General features: G+C 42.4%; 1 long non-coding RNA gene across 1 annotated transcript in view; it reads right to left on the bottom strand.

Annotated features, from left to right (window-relative positions):
* LOC142830651 (uncharacterized) overlaps positions 1 to 22,174 on the bottom strand; it is a 28,401-nt gene extending 6,227 nt beyond the window's left edge. Inside the window, exons 1-3 of the long non-coding RNA XR_012906088.1 lie at positions 21,792 to 22,174; positions 12,758 to 12,825; positions 1,006 to 1,225 (exon numbers count right to left, since the gene is read on the bottom strand). This is a non-coding gene — a long non-coding RNA (uncharacterized LOC142830651). The remainder of the gene's footprint in view (positions 1 to 1,005; positions 1,226 to 12,757; positions 12,826 to 21,791) is intronic.
* Between the last annotated feature and the right edge of the window lie 601 nt (positions 22,175 to 22,775).

The raw sequence follows: 22,775 nt of genomic DNA, 5'->3' as shown, positions 1-22,775 counted from the left end.
AGGCAGTCTTTTGCCATATTTTCTATCTTTCTGACACAGCAAATTAGCTCACTTTTGAGCCCTTAACAATGTCCCTTTGAAAAACTGCCAACTCTCTTCAGTTGTTTTTCCCCTCAGTCTTGCTTCCCATGGGACCTTATCTACCAGCTCTCTGAGGTTACCAAAATCTGCCTTCCTGAAATCCATTGTCTCTAATTTGCAAGTCTCCCTTCCACCATACTTAGAATTGTGAAATCTATGATTTCATGATCACTTTCACCCAAGCTGCCTTCCATTTTCAAATTCTCAACCATTTCCTCCCTATTTGTTCAAATCAAATCTAGAACAGCTTCCCCCCGGTAGCTTTTTCAACTTTCTGAAATAAAAAATTATCACCAATGCAGTCCAAGAACTTATTGGATAGTCTGTGCCCCGCTGTGTTAGTTTCCCAACACATATCTGAATAGTTGAAGTCCCCCATCACCACCAAATCCTGCGCTTTGGATGATTTTGTTAGTTGTTTAAAAAAAGCCTCATCCACCTTTTCTACCTGAGTAGGTGGACTGTAGTAGACTCCTATGATGACATCACCCTTGTTTTTTACCCCTTTTAGCCTAATCCAGAGACTCTCAACACTTCTGTCTCCTACGTCCATCTCCACCTCAGTCCAAGTGTGTACATTTTTAATATATAAGGCAATACCTCCTCCCTTTTTTCCCCGCCTGTCCTTCCTGAGTAAACTGTATCCTTCTATACCAATATTCCAATCGTGTGTATTATCCCACCAAGTTTCTGTGATGCCAACAATGTCATAGTTGTATTTATTTATTAGCACTTCCTGTTCTTCCTGCTTATTATCCATACTTCTTGGATTGGTATATAGGCATCTAAGATACTGATTTGATCTTTCCTCCCAGTTTTGCCCTGACCCTCCTTTCTCTCTGCCATTATAGCCCACGCTCCCTCCCATTTCCGACCCATCTCCAAGGTCTCCATGTTCTTCACTTACCCATGGGCTTTGCTCACCTGTCCCCATCGAACCTAGTTTAAAGCCCTTCTCACTAGGTTAGCCAGTCTGTGTCCAAAAGGGTCTTCCCCCTCTTCAAAAAGTGAACGCCATCTCTGCCCAGCAGTCCTTCCTGGAATAGCATCCTGTGGTCGAGGAAGCCAAAGCCCTCCTGGTGACACCATCTTCGCAGCCAGGCATTCACATCCAGGATGCACCTGCCTCGGCCCGGGCTCCTACCTTTGACAGGAAGGATCGAAGAGATCGAAGGATTGATAATTGGTTAAGACAGAAATCAAAAGGTAGGAATAAATGGTAAGTTTTCCAAATGGAGATAGGTAACTAGTTGTGTCCCCCAAGAGTCCATAATGGGACCATTCCTATTCAATTTATTTATAAATCATCTGGAAAAAGGAGTAAACAGCGAGGTAGCAACATTTGCAGATGATATTAAACTGCTGAAGATAGTTAAGACCAAAGCATATTGTGAAGAGCTTCAAAAATCTCATAAAACTAAGTGATTGGGCAACAAAATGGCAAATGAAATTTAATGTTGATAAATGTAAAGTAATACACCTTGGAAAAATAATCCGAACAATACATTCAATATGATGGGAACTAATTTAGCTACAACTGCTCAAGAGAGAGATCTTGGAGTCATTGTGGATAGCTCTCTGAAAACATCCACTCAGTGTGCAACAGCAGCCAAAAAAGCAAACAGAATGCTAGGAATCATTAAAAAAGGGATAGTGAATAAGACAGAGAATATCTTATTGCCTCGATATGAATCCATGGTATGTCCACATCTTGAATACTTTGTACAGATATAGTTGCCTCATCTCAAAAAAGATACACTGGCATTAGGAAAGGTTCAGAAAAAAAGGCAACAAAAATGATTGGGGGTTTGGAATGGGTCCCATATGAAGAGAAATTAAAAAGACTGAGACGTTTCAGCTTAGAAAAGAGGACACTAAGGGGAGATATGATAGAGGTCTCATGTGGAAAAAAGTGAATAAAGAAAAGTTATTTACTTGTTCCCATAATATAAGAACTAGGGGTCACCAAATGAAATTAATAGGTAGCAGGTTTAAAACAAACAAAAGGAAGTTTTTCTTCATGTAGCACATAGTCAGCCTCTGGTACTCCTTGCCAGAGGATGTTGTGAAGACCAGGACTATAATAGGGTTCAAAAAAGAACTACATAAATTCATGGAGGTTAGGTCCTTAGCCTCTGGCTGTGTCTAGACTGGCAAGTTTTTCTGCAAAAGCAAGTGCTTTTGCGGAAAAACTTGCCAGCTGTCTACACTGGCCACTTGAATTTCTGCAAGAACACTGACGATCTCATGTAAGAAATCAGTGCTTCTTGCGGAAATACTATGCTGCTCCCATTCTGGCAAAAGTCCTTTTGCACAAAAGTTTTTGCGCAACAGGGCCAGTGTAGACAGCTCAGATTTGTTTTGCGCAAAAAAGCCCCGATCGCGAAAATGGCAATCGGGGCTTTTTTGCGCAAAAGCGCGTCTAGATTGGCACAGACGCTTTTCTGCAAAAAGTGCTTTTGCGGAAAAGCATCCATGCCAATGTAGACGCTCTTTTCCACAAATGCTTTTAACGGAAAACTTTTCCGTTGAAAGCATTTGCGGAAAATCATGCCAGTATAAACGTAGCCTCTATGTCTGGAAATGGATGACAGGGGAGAGATCATGTGATGATTACCGGTTGTGTTCACTCTAGGGATATAACTAAGCAAAAGCTTATCGGTTAATGCTATAGACTACATGCATTCCTCCCATCTCTGACCCTTGCCAATAAATTTTTTAGCAGGCTGGCTAGTAGCCCAGCTCAGTCCCAGCTTGCACTGGGTCCTGGACCTACCCCTGCTGCGGATCTACTTTTAAAGTGTACTAGGAGCCAGGCAGGAAGGCATTGCGGCCCAGTTCCAGCTCGTGCCGGGTCCGGGAGCTCACACTACTCCCCCACAGACAGTGGCTGCCCGGGGACTATAGAATAGTCGACTAACCGATAAGAATTCATGAGGTTAACCGACTATTCAATTAACCGATATTTAAGATCCCTAGTGCACTCCCTCTGGGGCATCTGGCATTGGCCAATGTCTGCAGACAGGAGACTGGGCTAGGTGGATCTTTGGACTGACCCAGTAAGGCACATTCAGACAAGTTGAATGTTTTCAGGTCATTAGGACCTGATGAAATTCATCCTAAGATAATTAAGAAATGATCTGAAGTTCTCAGAATCATTAGGCATTATTTTTGAGAAATCATAGAGTGTGGGTGAGGCCTCAGAAGAATGAAGGAGAAACATAGCACCTATTTTTCATAGACTCATAGAATACTAGACTGGAAAGGAGATTGCGAGGTTGTCAAATCCAGTCCCCTTCCCTCACAACAGGATCAAGCAGCATCTAGGCCATCCCTGACAGTTGTTTATCTAATCTGCTCTTAAATAACTCCAGTGATGGCAATTCCACAACCTCCCTAGGCGATTTATTCCAGGGCTTAATCATCCTGACATTTCGGAATTTTTTCATAATGTCCAACCTAAACCTCCCTTGCTGCAATTTAAGGCCATTGCTTCTTGCCATCAGAGACTAAGGTGAATAATTTTGCTCCCTCCTCTTTGTAGCCCCCCCATCGCTTAGAGCCCCCCCTCACGTAGCCCTGCGCTGCTTCCCAGCCACCAGCTGAGTGCTGCTGCGAAGGTCGTGACTGCTGTGAGGCTGTTGTGCTGGGCTTCACGTGGCTCTCCCACCGCACAGCAAACTGCTCTTCTGTGTCTGGGAGGAGACCCTACCCCTGCCCGGTTTTGGTTAGCTGAGAAGGAGGGCAGGACACACAGTATATCCCAGCCTCAGCCCCCAGTGTCGCTATGGCCTAGCAGCCAGAGGTTTGCGACCTGGCAGCAGGCTGTGGCCTGGCGGTTGGGAACCACTGAATTAATACACAAACAAACAAAGAAACTAACCCCAAGGATCTCACAGTCTCTCCCCCTATACCTGAAAAACTCCCTTGCAAAAGTCCTGTTTGCTGCTCCTGTTCCTGTTGCAGTGCAACTGAATAGGGTCTCCTTCCCTTTTCACTGTACGTTGGATAAAGAGGAACTTTTTTTCTACAGGAAGGCCACGTATGTTCCATATTCACAGAGAGCGCCGTGCAACTTGGGAGCATAGTTTCTAACAATTCGCATGACCATTTCCATTGGGAACCAAGGAAATAAACTTTCCTACTTCTAATTGTTGCATTGCTTTAGAAGTCTTCCAAAATCTTGCTTCTATTATGTTTGAAATGGATGTGGTGCTCACGAAATATGCCTTTTTTGGAAGCACAGGAGATTAAAGCCCTCCTTTTTCACACAGAGAAGTACAGCAAAGGCAGCAGCAGTGCCAAATCCTCACAACTGACACCATATTGGCAATCTTAGCAGAGTAACGGTCCGTCTACACTTGCTCCCTGTCTCGAGATAGGGATGCAAATGTAGTGAACCGAAATTGCTAATGAAGCGTGGGATTTAAATATCCCGTGCTTAATTAGCATAATCGCGTCCGGGAGCCATTTTTAAATCACGTTATTGTGAAATAAAACGCCCCGTGTAGCCGTGTTATTTCGAGAGAAAACCCTTCTCTATAGAAATAATGGTTATTTCTAGAGAAGAGTTTTCTCAGTTGTGAGGATCAAAAGTTTAAGAAGGGTAGCAGTGTTAGTCTGTAAGGGTGCGTCTATACTGCATGCTTACCTTAAAATAAGCTATGCAATTTACGCTACACAAATTGCGTAGCTTATTTTGAGGTAACTTCAAAATAGCTTATTTTAAAATTTGGCTCTGTCTTCACGTCAGAATAGCAAGCCAGAATAGCAGAATATTTCAAAATAACGAGCTCAAAAGACACGGATTAGCTATTTTGGGATACTTCTGGTATCCCAAAATAGTTCTGCAGTGTAGATGTAGCCTAACTGAATAAACTTAAAAGACAACAAGGAGTCTTGCAGAACCTTAGAGACTAACAAAAAATGTAGATGGTATGAGCTTTTGTGGGCACAACCCACTTCTTTGGTTTTTCATCCACCAGAAAGTGGATTGGATTGAAGATCACCATGAACCAAGAACATCAAATGGTCATAAGAACACAAAATATCCATAAGATGGTGACCATGTAAGGTCTCCGTTGAATGGGACTGGATGCAGACAGCTAATAGCCTGGGACTTGAACTTGCAGCGGTGGTACTTTTGTAGCTGACTTCAATGATCTGGCCATTATGCAGGAAAAATTTTGAAATCCTTTATTAATTCCATAAGCAATCTATGTCTCCACTTTAAAGCCTGTGTCAACACTGCAGAGACAGAACCAAGAAAACATCGTGTACTGTTTGCTAACCTCAATCCAGCTGCATCTTCAAATAGAACTGTGCTTCATCTGTGTTCAGTATTATCTTTCATTCAACAATAGGATTTTTATTCACAGAAAGACCATAGAGTTCAAGTAGTAGCAGTTGTGAAGACCTCTTTAGTAGTTTCACACAAATAACCCTCAATCCAACAAAAGCCTGTTTCACAGAGAATTTCCATCCGACAACAGTGCATTAATGCTATTAATTTCACTTGACAATGCCTATAGTTTCAACATGGAAACAGCGTGTTAATAAGAAAAGCATCACGAAGACTCCATCTGGCGGCAAGACAGTAGTCTGTTGATCTTCTGTGTTGAAGAGATCTGATTCAGGACTCTGCCGCATTCAGAATGAAACAGCATCAAGAATAATTAGTCCTCAGGCCTCTACTGTTCTCATCTAAGTCCCGCAAACATCTCAGATACAGTTCCACATTTCCATGTGATAAAACATGAAAACATCAATAAATAAATAAACATCACCTTTAAGGAATGCCAGGGGGGACAGATTGCCTAAAGAGCTCTATTCCCCTTTACGCTCCAAAATAAATGGGCTAGATTTGCTAAAGGAAGACAGAGATTAGGCACCAGCTGGGAATGGATTTTATTTGCATCGCCGCTAAAAGATTGCAAACTATCCTCCTATATCATAGGACTCAGCAGGGCCTGATTCTTATCTATGGCTAGAGGATCTTAGCCACAGAGCGCTGGACATCCTGAAGGAGAAAAGCAAAGGAGCCATCTGCACTGGCTCAAACCCCAGCATAGTTTAGCTGTTCAAAATAGAGATGGCTCCCAATGGCCCTGGAGCCATTTGTCAGCAACAGACCATTGGGAAGCACTATCCATGCCCCATATGCCGGGGCCAGGAGGGAAGTGACCCAAGAGTCATTATAGCAGTTCTACACTCCTAGGAAGATTCCTCAAAGCTGAGGGTTGCTCTGTTAGACCTGGCACCCGGGCCCAGATATCTGCATCGGAGAAGCAAAGCTCAGAGGGTGTATCGCTGAGGCTATTGTAGTGCAAGAGAAATAAGAAGTCAAAGATATTTGAGATTTTATTGTTCCTTTAAGTTCTCCCAAAGCAAATATAGTTCCCATATTTTACTAGGCCACAGCACAATAATGTACCCCTGCTCCTTTAACAACCAGGCAGTTGCACAGTTGATCTATAAACTGATGTTGCCATTTAATGTGGTTTCCAGCAAGCTGTAAAATTTATAGCTGTAACTAACACCTCCTGCCCCTTGGTCTTTTAGGTTTTCAAATCAAGCTATTCCATAGCTGCAGGAAGTGCACACAAGAGTGATGTGTAACCTGAATCGAGTCACTTATGATCATATTCACATTATCATGGGTATTCTGGTCAGTCAGATGGGAATAAGTATACGGAGCTGGGTGAATGCTCCAAACAGTTATTCATAGACATTTGTCCAGATTTGTACATCATTTCACCATGACAGAATTTGCTTTCCTTAAATATTCTAGCAAATCATTTTACTGTTCTCCCAGAGTGATAATCTTTGCTGGGGGGGGGGGGGGGGGGAGCAAAGCATGAAAATTATGCCCCACTTAAATTCAACTTTGATGATCAACATGTGATTAAAATGGTATCACAGGCCTTGAGCTGGCCTGGCAAAAGGCTGAACTTAGTTCCAAGCCAATTAATTTTAAGTAAATGTTGAAGAATGTTCACAAGAAAATTTAGAATACATAGTTGTTGAGTGTTTAGACTAGAAACCCGGGGCCTGATCCAAAGCCTGACTTAGGTCATGTCTACAAGATGCTACACATAGCCACAGCTGCAGCACCATCGTTAATGCTGTGTGTAGCACCCATATATAAATGCTTCCTGCATGAAGAAAGGAGGTTTCCCCATTGCTGTAGGAACTCCAATGCCTTGAGCAACAGTAGCTAGGCTGAGGGGAGCATTCTGCCATTGACTTAATCGGGTCTACTATACCAGCCATTAAATCAGCAGACCGGTAGCGCATAGGAATGTCAATTTTTCACATCCCAAGTACAAAATGTCTCCGGCTAGGACTAGAAGTAGAAGTGCTGAATGATGCCACATGTACTGCCACATGTAGGCTGATAGTTACTGTATGTAGAAACAATAGTGTATCATATGGCCAGCCATTGTATAACAGAGGTCCTAAAAAGAAATATTAACCAAATGAATCAGCCCTGAAAAGCTAATCCAAACAGGAACAAATATTAATGCAATGAATCAGACCTGAAGAATTGAGGCAAAGTGTTGAAGGATAGTTCCACAAAACAGTCTGGCTGCTCTACTATTTATATGCTCACCTCCAAATGTTCATTAATTTTAACATGTAGTGTTTTGGGATAATAAATGTGAGATTTATTTAATTTCCTTAAATATGAAATATGGGGCAAGCAAAACAAACTATGGATCATATTATTTTTTAAAAAAGCATCAGTTTTACAAAACTCAGACATAGCCATGTCTGATCGTATTTACAGTGTTTATGCGTTTGGAAGTCTCCAAAGAGATCTGAGGAAACCTAAGGCAACATGAGCAGTCTTGAGTATGTTGAGTGGAATTCTTTCTGGTAACTCATAAATATGCCACAGGTCTTTTCAAAAATCCCTTTCACAATACAGAAAGGTTCCACCATCTTTTAGAAATTCTCCAGTTTAAAGTTGATGTTTAAAACAGGCCCTTTGAAATATTAAATTATTTTATGTAATTTACATTACCTTGGATTTTTTTCCCTCTCTCAAACAAATCAGTAGTCATACAGAGGCTTAGAAAACTGAACCCTAGCATGGTTAAGAAATGCACATGTGCAACAGGGACCTAAATCAAATTGTATCTACCAATAGATTACCTCTCACCTCATCTCCCTGCTTGGAATTTAATGAAAAGCTGGCACTGACTGTTGTGAGAGAAAAATACCTGCCACAAAAAATAAATCTGTCAAATTTAGGAAAATCCATTCATCAGAGAGGAGAAAATACAATTAAATCATGAAAGGCTTACGGAATAACTCTGTAACTATTTTGGCTCTAATATTTAATCTCCTTCCACCACTCTGTAATGTGATCATGATAAATAGTTCTTAGCAGTAACTTGATAGTGTAGTCAGGATATTACTAATATACTTGTGCAAAGCCAGCCTTTTTTGGACTCTTATTGATTCCATCTATAGGGATGGATCCTCAGGTGGTGTAAATCCATGCCATCCACTGACTTCATGACCAGGTACATGTAACTTCAACGCCAGTTTGCACCTGCTCAGGATCTGGCTCTAATCTTCCATGGAAAGTCTCAAGTAAAGCAAAGCAGCCCACAAAGATTGGCTCCAGTTAAACACAATCCTACTTTGTTCTGTTAGCCATGACCAGGATCACAGGTTAATACTGAACAAAAAATATTGACGGGGACTTGTCTGAAGAAAGAGCCTTAGTTCTATGCCTTTTATACAATAACGGCCTTTGTCCCTGGCACATACTGAAACTGATCCCGAGTTTTCATATAGCTCAGGCAAACCCTGCTTCAAAGAAATCCCATCGAACACTGTGAGGAGATTGACATCGCAAAGAGGTTTGTTTATTGGTGTGAACCTGTGCCCTCCCCCAACCCAGCAACAGACTGAGTCAAACAGCTTCTGTACTGGCTTGTGAACTGCAGATAAACTTGGGAAACATATGTGAGGGATTGAACTTCTGTTTAGAAATTTGACTTTCCCAAATGACAACTTGCTGAAATAAAATGCAAGCTGGCCCTTTGAAGAACTAATTACACCGCTATTGGAGAAAAAGACCCCACTGCAGCCCAGAGATGTCTAAATAGTTCACACAGACACTACAGGCCTTAGGACTTTTAAAGCAACAGGGAACCGTTTTTCAGACTTATTCACAGAAGAGCCCAAAAGAATGCTTGTCAGGAATCTGTATTCAGATCATTCTGTACAGTGGAATCCTTTGAAAGTAAAATATTTTTGGGAGGGAAAATGATGTTACTATGAGCCACATCTTGGTCCTTTTGACATACAAAGCAAATGTACCATTAGCTTCATTAACAGAAACATTTTGAACTACAGGCAGTCCCCGGGTTACGTACAAGATAGGGACTGTAGGTTTGTTCTTAAGTTGAATTTGTATGTAAGTCGGAACTGGTACATATTGTAGGGGAAACTCTAGCCAAACATTTCTCCAGAGCTCAGTTTTATTCTCCCACACCTCACTTCCCTCAGTCCTTTATTCTCAAACTGAGGTGTCTGCTGAGAAAAGCCGCTCCGCATCTCCCTGGTCTGCTGGGGGGGGGCGCTAGTTTCGCATCTCCCTAGTCTGCTGGGGGGAAGCAGCTAGTGCGGGGTTGCCTCACCCCATTTGTAAGTAGGGATCCGATGTAAATCGGGTTCATGTAACCCAGGGACTGCCTCTACTGGATAATTTCTCTTTATAATCCATCGGCACTTTGTAATTGTTTTCCCCACACGCGCCCCCACACTCTGAGCACTGACTACCTTTTTTGTGATATCCATGATAATGCCTGTGTCTTGCAGATCATACTTGTGTATAACGGTACTTCCCTACTTCACAGGGGTGTTGTGAGGCTTCATCTACTAAAAGCGCTATCATAGTGCAAAGTATTATCAGAACCACATAAACAACTGCAAAAAATATCCCCAAATATATATCCACATATATAAGTTGAAACACTCCATTGGATTGCCTTTGGCTGTAATTGCACCTCTTCTGTGTATGGAGAGCCATAATGATTTCCTGCAGAAATCCCTAGGCATTAAAGCAGTGTAGATATGAGATGCACCACTGGGATATGCAGGGCTGCTGACAGTGGGGTCAGTGGTGGGGGATGCAAAGAGGGCAACTGCCCCAGAGCCTAGTGATTCTAAAGAGCTCAAGGCTCCTAGCTACTGCCACCACTACTGCAGCAGTGTCCAGAGCCGTGGACCCTTTAGAATCACTGCAGGAATCCCATGCAATGCACTACAGCTGCACTCAGAGTAATTGGCTGGCCCAGTCCCTCCCCTTCTGCCCGAGGCCCCACCCCTCCTGGGAGTGGGGAACTGCCCCCCCCCCACATTGCCCAGGGGCCGGCAAGTCTGTCAGCTTTCCTGGGGACATGGAGGGTATGTACCCTTGGGGTTCAGGCATGTAGGGCTCTCTACTCATCTAAGACATGTCTCACCATCTACACCGTTATTTAGATCTGTGCCAGATGGACAGTGGCATAAGTGTGGACGTAGCCATAGAGGTCCCCCGGATATTTATTCCTGATTTTTGCCAGAGTATACTACAAGGGAAGAGTGGGGCCTAAGGAGCTAGATATTCAGTAAACATTTGATCCTGCAAAATGCAGTTCTTCCTCAGCTCCGGCTGAAGTTGAGCTAAAGGGACATAAGAACGGTCAAACTGCATCAGACCAACAGTCCATCTAGCCCAGTATCCTATCTGCCAACAGATGTCCCAGAGGGAAGGAACACAACAGGTAATCCTCATGTGATCCCTCCCTGTCACCCATTTCCAGACAAACAGAGGCTAGGGATACCATTCCTACCCATCTTGGCTAATAGCCATTAATGGACATAACTTCCATTAATCTATCTAGCTCTTTTCTGAACCCTGTTAAAGTTTTAGCCTTCACCACATCCTCTGGCAAGGAGTTCCACAGGTTGACTGTGCGCTGAATGAAGAAAAACTTCCTTTTGTTTGTTTTAAACCTGCTTCCTATTAATTTCATTTGGTGACCCCTAGGGTGTGTCTAGACTACATGCCTCCTTCGACGGAGGCATGTAGATTAGCCAGATCGGAAGAGGGAAATGAAGCCGCAATTAAAATAATCGCGGCTTCATTTAAATTTAAATGGCTGCCCCGATCTGCCGATCAGCTGTTTGTCGGCAGATCGGGGGAGTCTGGACGCGATGCCCCGACAAAGAAGCCTTTCTTCATCGACACAGGTAAGCCTCGTGAAACCAGGCTTACCTGTGTCGATGAAGAAAGGCTTCTTTGTCGGGGCATCGCGTCCAGACTCCCCCGATCTGCCGACAAACAGCTGATCGGCAGATCGGGGCAGCCATTTAAATTTAAATGAAGCCGCGATTATTTTAATCGCGGCTTCATTTCCCTCTTCCGATCTGGCTAATCTACATGCCTCCGTCGAAGGAGGCATGTAGTCTAGACACACCCCTAGTTCTTAATTAATAACTTTTATTTATTCACTTTTTCTACACCAGTCATGATTTTATAGACCTCTATCATATCCCACCTTAGTCTCCTCTTTTCTAAGTTAAAAGTCCACCTCTTTTTAATCACATCTTTTTGTTGCCCTTTTCTGAACCTTTTCCAATGCCAATATATCTTTTTTGAGATGAGGCGGCCAAATCTGTATGCAGTATTCAAGATGTGAGTATTGTATGGTTTTATACAGAGGCATTAAGGTATTCTCTGTCATATTCTCTATCCCTTGTTTAATAATTCCTAATATTCTGTTTGCTTTTTTGATTGCCGCTGCACATTGAATAGATGTTTTCAGAGAACTATCCACAATGACTCCTCTATCTGTGTCTTGAGAGGGAATAGCTACATTTGTCCCCATCATTTTGTATGTATAGTTAGGATTATTTTTTCCAATGTGCATTACTTTGTGTTTATCGACATTCAGATTAATTTGCCATGTTGTTGCCCAATCACCTATCATAATATAAATTACATTTAATATATAGTGCACCGTATTACACACAAGTTATATATATGCATTAACGTTATTCCAAAATAACAATGAGTGTGTCTACACAGCAATTTTGAAATAATTTTGAGACAGAGGATTGCTTATTCTGACTCTCATAACCCTCATTTCATGAGGAGTAAGGGAAGTCGAAAAAAGAATGTTCCTCCTTTGACTTCCTGCCAAATTAGGCTATTTCGACTTCAGCTACACAATTGACATAGCTGAAGTTGCGTAGCTTTATTCAAGTTTTGTCCTGCAGTGTAGATGTACCCTTATATATTGATTAGGATGTCTGCTTTAATAGTTTACAACAAAACCTTTAATAAAGAATTATAAAAATAATGTATTGCCCCATTGCATAAAGGATAAGGCAAGGGCATAGGGTGGTATTTCGATGGTTCAGTGAATGTCAGTAAAAATCAATTTCTATATGGCTTAATTATATATATTAATTTTTCTTTACTGATCCTAATGTCAGTGTAGCACTTTGCTAAAAAAATCCACAAAATATTTTAAAGATCAATGCAAAAAACCCCACACATTCTAAAACATCTATTCTTCTTTCCTCTTGCTCTAAAACAGACACATACAGACAGAAAAGTTAGGTGGAAGAAAATTCACAGCAGCTGTGCAAATAAAATAAAATAGCATACCGATTTTTGTTGACTGCGATTCTGAACATCTTGATATCTGTGCTTACTTAGTGAGAGCCCAAGGCAAGCTATGGGAAGGAAGTAGAGATATTGAACCAGAGGACACAACTGAGAGCAGGTTGTGCATCTCCAATGAAAATGTAAACTAGAACAAGAGTACACACGAAACAATGAACTTTCCTGGGGGGAGGGTGTCCTAATCTAAAAGATCTTGTTTAATTAGGGTGTGGGATACAGTTTGGGAATAAATCTATATAATTAACACGGTAACACATTCTACCTATTCTGTTTCTCATTTCAGTCTTCAGCTGCCTTGCTGCACGTCCTTTTTTCCTTTGCAGTGAATTACATTCAGTGCTGGGCAGAGGCCCACCACAAGATTGATGAACCACTTCAGTCCCGTTTAAGAACTATTTGAACAGCTTAAGTTGTGAAGAGGCAAATCAGGAGCTCTTTACAGTGTGGAATTTTAGCCTACTCTATTTGCAGAAAAATATAAAAGGAGAAATCTGAACACAGCCAAAGCAGATTTATTTAAAATTTCAAACCATCATTGTGGACAGTGTTTGGAGTAGAGCTGTTTAAAAAAAATACCATCAGATCTCAGAGGTTTTGAATGGAAAAATGTGTGGCCAGTTTTGGTTTGGAGTATGTATGTGGTTTGTTGGGAGAGTAAAGTGGGAAACAGAGTCACGAGCCCACTCGATTTAGGTTTAAACAGGTTTCATCTTTAATGCTACAATTTCAGCCAGAATTATAGTTCTTATAATGCCTGGAAAAGCTTGACACATAATAACAGACAAGACAGAATAGGTAAATGGGCCAAAAATACTGCATTCCAGGGCATCCAGGGAAGTCCTATCACCTTCCATGATAGCTCCCTTGATCTCTTGTCTGGTCCTTCTGTCCTATTCTTTAATTTCTGGTGTGGTGCTTTTCCATTTTTAGGCCCTGTAGAATGTGAACAGTCACCAATACTGCTACCTAGCTCTCGGGCAGAGGGGTGGAGGAGTCTTCTTCCCACCCACTGAAACACAGTCCTTTTCTCAGCACTACCCACCCCCCACAGAGTTTCCAGTCCTTGCCGTTTAGCACAAGGACTTTGGGGTCTGGACCTTAGAATTCCACGCCTTCTCCAGCTGGGATCTCACTTAAGGGGAAGGTTTCTGTTGTTACATCTTCCTGGAGTGGGTTAGGGGAGCTGGGCTTGCCTTCTCTACTGGGCTTGAGTCTATGGCCCAGTGGTGGGAAGCTAGACACTTCACCTTGGGGTGCCAAGCAGCCACCCTCGCCCCTGGACCATTCCCTACTCCAGCCATTTTTAACTTCACTGAGTAAATCTATGAATCTTCATTCAAGCTTCCACCTGCACAAGCTCCCACCTTCATTCTGTCCCCTGCTTCTCCTTTATAGTTGTGCCCAGTTCTGTACATCAGGTCCCAGGCAATAAGCTCCTGGCAGCACACTCACCTCAGAGCAACCATATGTACCCTTCTACTGCCTGTCTCCGAGTCACCCTGCTCTGCTTTTAAGTCCCACCTGAGGCTTGTGCAGGTTTTGCAGGTTTGGCTGGGAAAGATAGTCTAGGTCAAGGGATGTTTTCAACCCTTTACTCTCCAGTATGGGGTTTGAATACCCCACCACAAACCCATATTCACTAAGAATCTCATACGTTTTCACATTCCTCATTACTCAGCTTTCCTCAGTCAGCATTTAATACATTACCCATTGATTTTTATCTTTACACATGCAGAAGTTTCACCTAACTTCTACTATTTTCTGACTGGGTTTGCGGCTTGTAGGTCAAGACACCCTGCCTTGCCTTGTTTCTGAGCTTTTCCAAAATGGCACGGGAGGGAAGGGGGGGACTGTTATTTGTCATTACATATTTGTTGTAGTTCGAACTGACAGCTTCCAACATGACACGATACTTATCTTGCCAGCAACAAAATCATTTCAAACAAATCAGTAATTCATGTCAAAGGACAATTGGCAAACAACATATGTAATGCCCATCTGTTTATCTATATTTATTCACTATCCGTATGTACAAATTATTAAAATATAGCTAGCAAAGCTTTTAATCTTATACTTAGCAAAGCTTCACTTTTATATGATCAGTCAGTAGACATGTATTATTCTCCCCCTTAATCTAGAGGAAAGGGAGGGGAGTTTGGAGAGCACTCTATGGTTCTTTAATGTCAACATTTATCTTCTGCAAACATGGATTTGTGAGGGATGTTTACGTTTCTCAAAGTTCACAAACGTCATACTTGTATATCGCCAAATCTTGTCAGGGATTTTCCTGTTACGAATATTGAGGTGCTTTGGCTTTTGGACCTTGGTCTTCAGTTGTTTTTAATGGCAACGCAACAGTCTCTTGTGATGGATAGGAATCTTCCTGCCACATCTCAGCAAAAAGAGGACAACCCTCTTTCAAATCAATTCCCTTCCCTTCATAGCAATCTCCAGGCAAAACTGCCCACCCTGATTCTCACATCTCAGTTCTCTCTCATTATTCTGCTCTTGTGCTATGGGACTGCCTCCTCAGCTGGTGGGCATGAGCATAGCACTGTGGAAGTCAATGGACCTATAGTGATTTACACATTAGGCATTAGCTGCATTGACTGGTAGAACCAATGCAGGTAGCGGTTCTGGCAATAGGAATCAGTTTTTCAGTATGGGTGTGTCTAGACTACATGGCTCCATCAATGGAGCCATGTAGATGAGTTTACTAGACATAGCAAAATGAAACATTGATTTAAATAATTGCCAATTCATTTACATCAAAATGGCCACCGTGCTGTGCCGATCAGCTGATTGTCGGCACAGCACGGCAGTCTAGATAGGGATTAACTGACCCCTGATCCCTTTGTCGTCAGATCCTGTAAGCCTCATTTCACAAGGCGTAAGGGATCTGACAACAAAGGGTGCTGGGGTCGGCTGATTCCCATCTAGACTACCATGCTGTGTGACAAAAATCAGCTGATTGGCACAGTGCGGCGGCCATTTTGATGAAAATGAAGCAGTGATTATTTAAATCGATGTTTCATTTTGCTATGTCTAGTAAACTCATCTACATGGCTCCGTCGAGGGAGCCATGTAGTCTAGACACGCCCTATGTGTAAATGGGTGCCACTCTATTGACCTCAGTGACCTGTTTTGATTTACATTAATTGAAGACATAGCTTGTAATATAGAGTGAGGAATTTGTCCTGCATCTTTGTTATTTCCTTGTCTAGTCTCCCACAATAAAATCATATTCAGTAAAAAATATAGTTTTATTAGTGCTTCCCCCCATTTTACATTCTTTCTGAAAAATATTCTTAATAAAAAATTCTTATTCAGATGGTTAATAAACACTCCACGTCCTCCCAGTCTAGGTCACCATGAAAAGCACATGTTTCTTTAAACAAAACCCTCATGTATTGCAGTACGAGTGGAAGAGTCCCCATATTAACCGCTGCTGCTGGATACTATGACCTCTGGATGCTATAGAGCTAATGAAAGAGCCTTCCTTCCCATTTTATTAACTGTAAAAAAACACATTAGAAAAAGGACTTTCAAAGTATTAGTGATTTTGTTTTTACATTTGGAAAATCTAAAGTTCTGTGAAGATCACCGTGCCTAAAACACAGATATGCTGCCCTGAATTCATACTATGGATGGATACATTCCAGGGTAATATGCCATTTACTCAAAGATACAGCAGGAATTAGATATGAAAAAAAAGCTATTGTGCTTTGAACAATCATATTGCTATGGAAATCCTAGTTTTGCAAGAGGATGGTAAAGCATTTGTCTCCACAAAAAATCTTGTTGTCAAAGAGCACACACAAAGACGGCATTTCAGAAATGATAATGAATGTGATGGCCAGCCAGAGGAAATTTTCATATGTACTTTTAGAAGAGAGAGTAAAACAAGCAAAACAACTGGTGTCACCGTCTATGTAAATACAAGGGATTGCTGTAAAAACACCCACAAAATACAAGATGGTTGAGAAAATTCTCAGGCTTTAAAATATTTTTCCCTTTTGCAGTTAGTATTATTGCTCATCAAAGCTGCTCAATTGCCAGCCCAGAAAACTGAATTTAGTTATTTAGCAAAGACCAGGAAAAAAAATGAAGTCAGAGACAAGATATCAGCTGCCCCATGCTGCTCTGCCACTTGCACCTGAGTGGAACGATCAGATAGGAATGAAAGCAAATTTCAGTCTTCAAGCCCATTTGCTCCAAGGCCCATCTGGAGACAGCAGAAGAATCTGATTTACATGTGCATTCTTCTGGATATGGCGGAGCCCAAAGAGGCAACACGTTAACACCTCTGTTGTGAAGGAGGAGGGACATCAGCAATCACTTTCCACTCTTCAACAATCCGCTCCATTCAGCCCTGGAGCAGCATTAGCAGGACCTGTGTCTAATCCTGAGGTGACTGCTATTATTCCATATTATTTTAGTTGCCATAGAAGTCTCCATTCTCTGGTCCTCATTTTTCTAGGTGCTGTTTAAATATATAGCAAGGGCTTGTCCCCACTACAGGGTAGATTGAGGCTGCAGCGATTTATCCATTGGCAATTGATTTAGCGAGTCTAGTAAAGACCCATTAAATCTTACTCCTGATCACTCTCTTGTCGATTCCAGTAGTGCAGAAGAATGAGATGAGTAAGGGGAGTCAACAGGAGAGGTTTTTCTGTCAACCCCTGCAGAGTGGACGCTGCAGTTAGGAGACGTAAGATAAATCGATTTGGATTAGGTTACTAATGAAACTCAACGTGCGTAGCTTAGTCTGACCTTTCTTTGTTGTGCAGACCTCCCCTAAGTGATGGCGTCCTTACTAACGCACTTACCACTTAACAGAGGAGGCATGAAAGGTGGATGAGATGAACAAGCAGGGAGGGGGAGAATTGAGGGAGGATTGGATGGGGATAAAATATAAAAGGATCAAATCAACGTGATCTGACCAGGATTGCCCATGCCACTAGAAAGCAGTGTGAGTGTAACGGCTGCCATCTTGGGCACCACATTGATCACTGAACCAGAGACCTCCAAAGGAAAAAGCATGAGCTACAATAGCTTGAATAAAACAACTGAGGCTCCCTAGCTGGGGCTGTACAGACTCATATTCCTTGGTGATCTGGCACAGAGTGGGACGGAGAACACAAACTCACCAGTAGATTACCTATGTCAAGGGCTTGCCTGTGTTTTTCTGGAAGTGCCTTTATTCAGTATGAGACCTACCTGATAAATGACGTCATACTCTTCTCACCCTTCCCCCATATTCTAACACTAGACAACGAATTTGCAGCTGTGATGTGCGCATGAATCACCGTGCACAGTGGTGTTTCTCTGGAGAGGCTCTGGTTAACCCATTGAGATGTTTGCATTGTAATGTTCAGTGCTTTGCTGTTCTGCTATGTCACTGACAAATCAAGTGTCTGAGCTTGAGGATCACTACAATATCGATCCAGCAAAAATCACCACCAATTTTACAAGAGCGATTAGCTGGCCATTGATTATCCCTCCTTGACTTGCATGGGGCAGTGTTCCAAGTATTAGCCCCTGGGCCACTGGAATCTTATATATTATATCTAAGTCTTTACACCCCATTTCCTAAATCATATTCATCCTAGTCTTCATATTAGTTTCCAACCCTTTGGGGTTGATCCTGCTCACATTGTAGTCAATGGAGAGTTTTGCCATTAATTTATTTGGGAGTAGGATGGGATCATAACATGCTAATGATTGCTCATTTTGGAGTGTAAGCAATGCTGTATGTGGAAACCTTTTTGTTTCTTTTTCAGCTGTTATTTTCAAAGAAGGGATCTATGTCAGCCTGGCATTGGTGAAGGATCATGACTAAATGGTTTGTTTATCTCTCACCAGAGAAGCATCTTGCTGCTGTTTGAACTGAGGAATCCAGTCCTTCTGTTGTCTTTGTCCTGTCCCTTTTTGCTGATAAAAGCCCAGGTCCGTTCTAGTGTGGCTTGTTGACCCAGGTAAGAGCCATTGAAATCAATGGGGCTAAAGGCATGAATGAATAGGGGATACTCATAGGATAACAGATGTTCTTCGTGTGTATATGGTAGCAATCAATTTTGCTGCACAGATCGAAATCTGAAGATAAACTGCTCTTTTCTGGCTCAGTGTGCTAAGCGGCTGTTTTAAACTATGTAGTTAAAACAACACCTCAAAGCAAATTAGGCCGCAAACTTCATTTGTGATGAGGCCGCTTGGTGCCACTCTAGTAGCACAAGGCAGCCCCAGAACTGGTATATCCCTCCATGGGAGGATCGCGCTAGTGCAGGGAAATCCTCCAGTGATGTAGCACCAGAACAACGCCTCCACCCACACCTTGTGGCCAGAATAAGGCATGAATACAAAGGAAAAGGATGTGGTTAGTGCTTCCCCACGATCTAGTGACCTCCCAGCAGTCACAAGGGAGACATTGGCAGCTGCTATAAATTAGAGCAGCCGTCAGGCCCAGCGTGCAGCCGTCCCAGGATGCAGGTTAACATAAATGAGGATCAAAGCCATTTTTGCACCATCCAGTTCAGCCTCCCAAGTTGCACAGTGCTCTCTTTACGCACAGCCGAGGCTCAGGAGCTTAAAACATTTAAGAAACAGGGCATGAATGAATGCTCCGATTTATTTCTGGGTTTACTCATTCTAGAATCCTGTGTTCGAGAAGTAGCATTACACTGCCCCACTTTCAATTCCGGGAGAGAGCCATTTTCATGTAATAAAAACGTGCATGAGAAAAGTTATACCTGAATGGTTCTCAGACTGCAAAATAGTATTAACAGTGTCATCTAGTACCCTGCATTGCATCTCTGCTCATGCTACATGTACTCACACCAGTCAGAGTGCTAGAGTATTCAGCAACTATACTTTAAACTCTAGGACCAGGCCCTTCTGTCAGTTAAATGGGTGCTAGTTTCACCAGTTGCACCTGCACAACTGACAGAGCATTTGGCCCTCAGGGTCCAATTCCATACTGGCTCATGCCATATAAACCTAGAGCTGCTGCAAGAGGTGTGAGTCAGCACAGATTTGGATTGTAAATTCTTCTGTAGTTCAGTTGAAGCCTTTTCAGTGTTATTAAATAATGAGAACATTTTCACCTTGTTGTTGTTGTTGTGTGTGTGTACGGAGGTGTAAAATAGGTGTCATTATATAGCAGGTATTATGTTATTGCGGCTGATCCTGTGAGGTGTCCAGTTCACTCCACTTTCACTGACTTTAAGCCCCAACATACACAACTGGCTCAATGTGACTTCAATGGCAGTATAGGATTGTCTGAACATTGGGGCTGTGTCTACATTGGCATGATTTTGCACAAAAGCACCTGCTTTTGCGCTAAAACATGCTGCCTGTCTACACTGGCGGAGAATTCTTGCGCAAGAACACTGACGTTCTAATGTGTGAAATCAGTGCTTCTTGCACAAGAACTATGATGCTCCCGCTCAGGAATAAGTGTTCTTGCACAAAAGGCCAGTGTAGACAGGCAACATTAATTTCTTGCGCAAGAAAGCCCAATGGCTAAAATGGCCATCAGAGCTTTCTTACGCAAGAGAGCGTCTACACTGGCATGGATGCTTTTGCGCAAAAGCACATCTCTTGTGCAAAAGCACATGCCAGTGTAGATGCTCTCTTGCAAAAATACTTTAACTTGCGTTAAAAGTATTTGTGCAAAATCTTGCCAATGTAGACGTAGCCTGGTTCTATAAGAACCGCAAAACATATTTGAGGGGTCTCATTGGTGGTAGAAGTCCCCCAAAGCACTAAGTTGAATAGAAACAACAGATTCAGAACCAGGCATCTTAGAGTTAACTAGGAAATTAATTTAAAGAATAAAACGAGTAATATCCCCCAAGCTCAGCAACATAAATGGAAAAAGTCCAATGACTCCCTGAAGGCCTGAAAGTCAACAGCCTTTTCCATGACAAGCATTAAAGATGTCTCTTTAGACAATAAAAAATGTATATTTTGGAGCTTGTCGGAAGTCTGCCCTCAAGAATCTCTTTGTCCTTCTGCCCAAAATTCTCAGCATGTGAAATACCAAAGACTGTATGGGGCTTTCTAGCCAACATATTCCCTCATCCTGATCCCCAGGATTGATTTCCCCACTAGACTAAAATCTTCTATGCTTTAGCCATTTTCCTTTTTCATCATATGTAACTCGGGCAGATGATCTCTCATGAAATTATGTGAGAAATGCATATTTAGATACAGCTGTCTGGAATACAGAATCTGTGTTCTTCCCAGAGCACTTATTTCAAGTGAAAAGGTCCAAAGTGTGAGACACTGTATTAGAACATGAGGATGGGCTTCAGAACCCAGCAGATCTATTTTGCTTTGCAAATGTAACATGTTACTTATCCGTGCTCTCTCGCTCAATTGACTGGTTCTCACAGAGGATAAAAGCCTACTATTGCTAGCATCTCATTGAGTTACTTCTTTAGCACAAGTGGTGAAAGCCCATGCTTTTAGTCCTGAAAATTTTGGATTCAAATCTTGATGATGACTGAGGAGATAGATTTAACCGGTGTAGGGGCAGAGGGAGCATGCAAAGTCTCTTCCTATCACCAGGGGCATGGGCACCTAGAAGGAACCACCAGATGTTCAGAATGGCTGGCAGTTCTCTAGGGGTGAGGGGGAACGAAGACTGCCTGCACTCTCCCACCTCCAGGCTAATCAGTGTCTGAGGGCGGGGGAACACAGAAGTGTCCTTGCTCACATCTTCCGCCTGAGGCCCCACCCTTCCAGGGAGACTCAGGGCCACTTAAAAAATTTTTGAAGTGCCCCCCCCCTTCTAAAATTATTGCCCACCCCTGCTATCTGTCAGTCTTCCCCTCTTCTAACTTAGCTGGCCCGGGGCTTGAATGTTATTCTCCTAGCCTTCTTGTTTGGGAATCTAAGCTACACTGGGCATATCTACATGCAAACCTCCCCTTATGGCAGAAAATCTTGTAGCCCAACTCCATTGACTCAGGCTCGCAGGGCTCAGGATGCAAGGATAAAAAGACTCACCCACCTCATTCAAGCTTCAGAGTCAGTTAAGTCAGGCTTATGGGCTCGCTGCTGCCTTTCTGGTTGCTGAGTAGAGATACCCATAGTCCTTTCCTGGGCACGGTATGTTCTGTTTGCAACCAGCCGCTCCTGGCTAGGAACTGAGCACGGCGGCTAATGTAGGGTTGCAAACAAATGAGTTCCATGTGCACCTCTGGTGAATTTTTGGCACAGTGCTTCTCACAGGAGACAGCATTGCACCACGGTGGCTGGCTGGGATCTGCATCAGTAACTGGAGAGAGTCAGTAGAAGACGAGATGTGTATGGTGAGAAAAGCAAGATTATAGAGTCAAGCGCTTTGCCTGCCCTTGTTTTAAGGTTACTGATCTAAAACAGAGACGCAGTGATCTCCATGCCCAAGTTTATGGACCTAATCAATGTCTGCTGCTGGGAAGGGTGTGCTGAGCTTTTCCGTCAGTCGAGTACTTGAAAGGGGAAGCCTGGCACACGGGTGCAGTTTATCTTGTGGTGAACTAATGACTCCAAAGGAATTGCTTTTACAAGGGGTTAGTAAACTTCACAGTTGTGTGCAGTATTTTACTGGAGGGTACAGAAACTATTCAAACAGCTGTCTAGATAAGTAAACAAATAGAGCTTTAAACCCTGTTGACACGTGTTATAGCTGAGTCGCTATTTTTGACATGAGATAATCAATGGACTCAAGTTACGTTATTGAAGGAATGTTCCAGCTAATAGGATATGATTAATAAGACAAGTATAACGTTGTTAGTGTGTGAATCTTTTATGTGTACTTAAACTGGGCCACATCCTCACTGAAATCTCCAGCCCTCTAGGCAATATTAGCACTTCAGTTGTGCCCCCAAAAGAAACTTCTGTGGTTTTCTTTTGCAGAGCAAATGGATCAGAGAGAATATTTTTAATATACTCTCTTCTTCATCAAAAAAATAGCAATGTCAACAAGTTCTATGGTATTTTAAATATTTCCTGA

This window comes from Pelodiscus sinensis, chromosome 9 (assembly GCF_049634645.1).
Source record: "Pelodiscus sinensis isolate JC-2024 chromosome 9, ASM4963464v1, whole genome shotgun sequence".
Taxonomy (NCBI): Eukaryota; Metazoa; Chordata; order Testudines; family Trionychidae; genus Pelodiscus; species Pelodiscus sinensis.
Note: the sequence above shows the minus strand (reverse complement) of the source record. Positions and strands in the feature narration are given on the sequence as shown.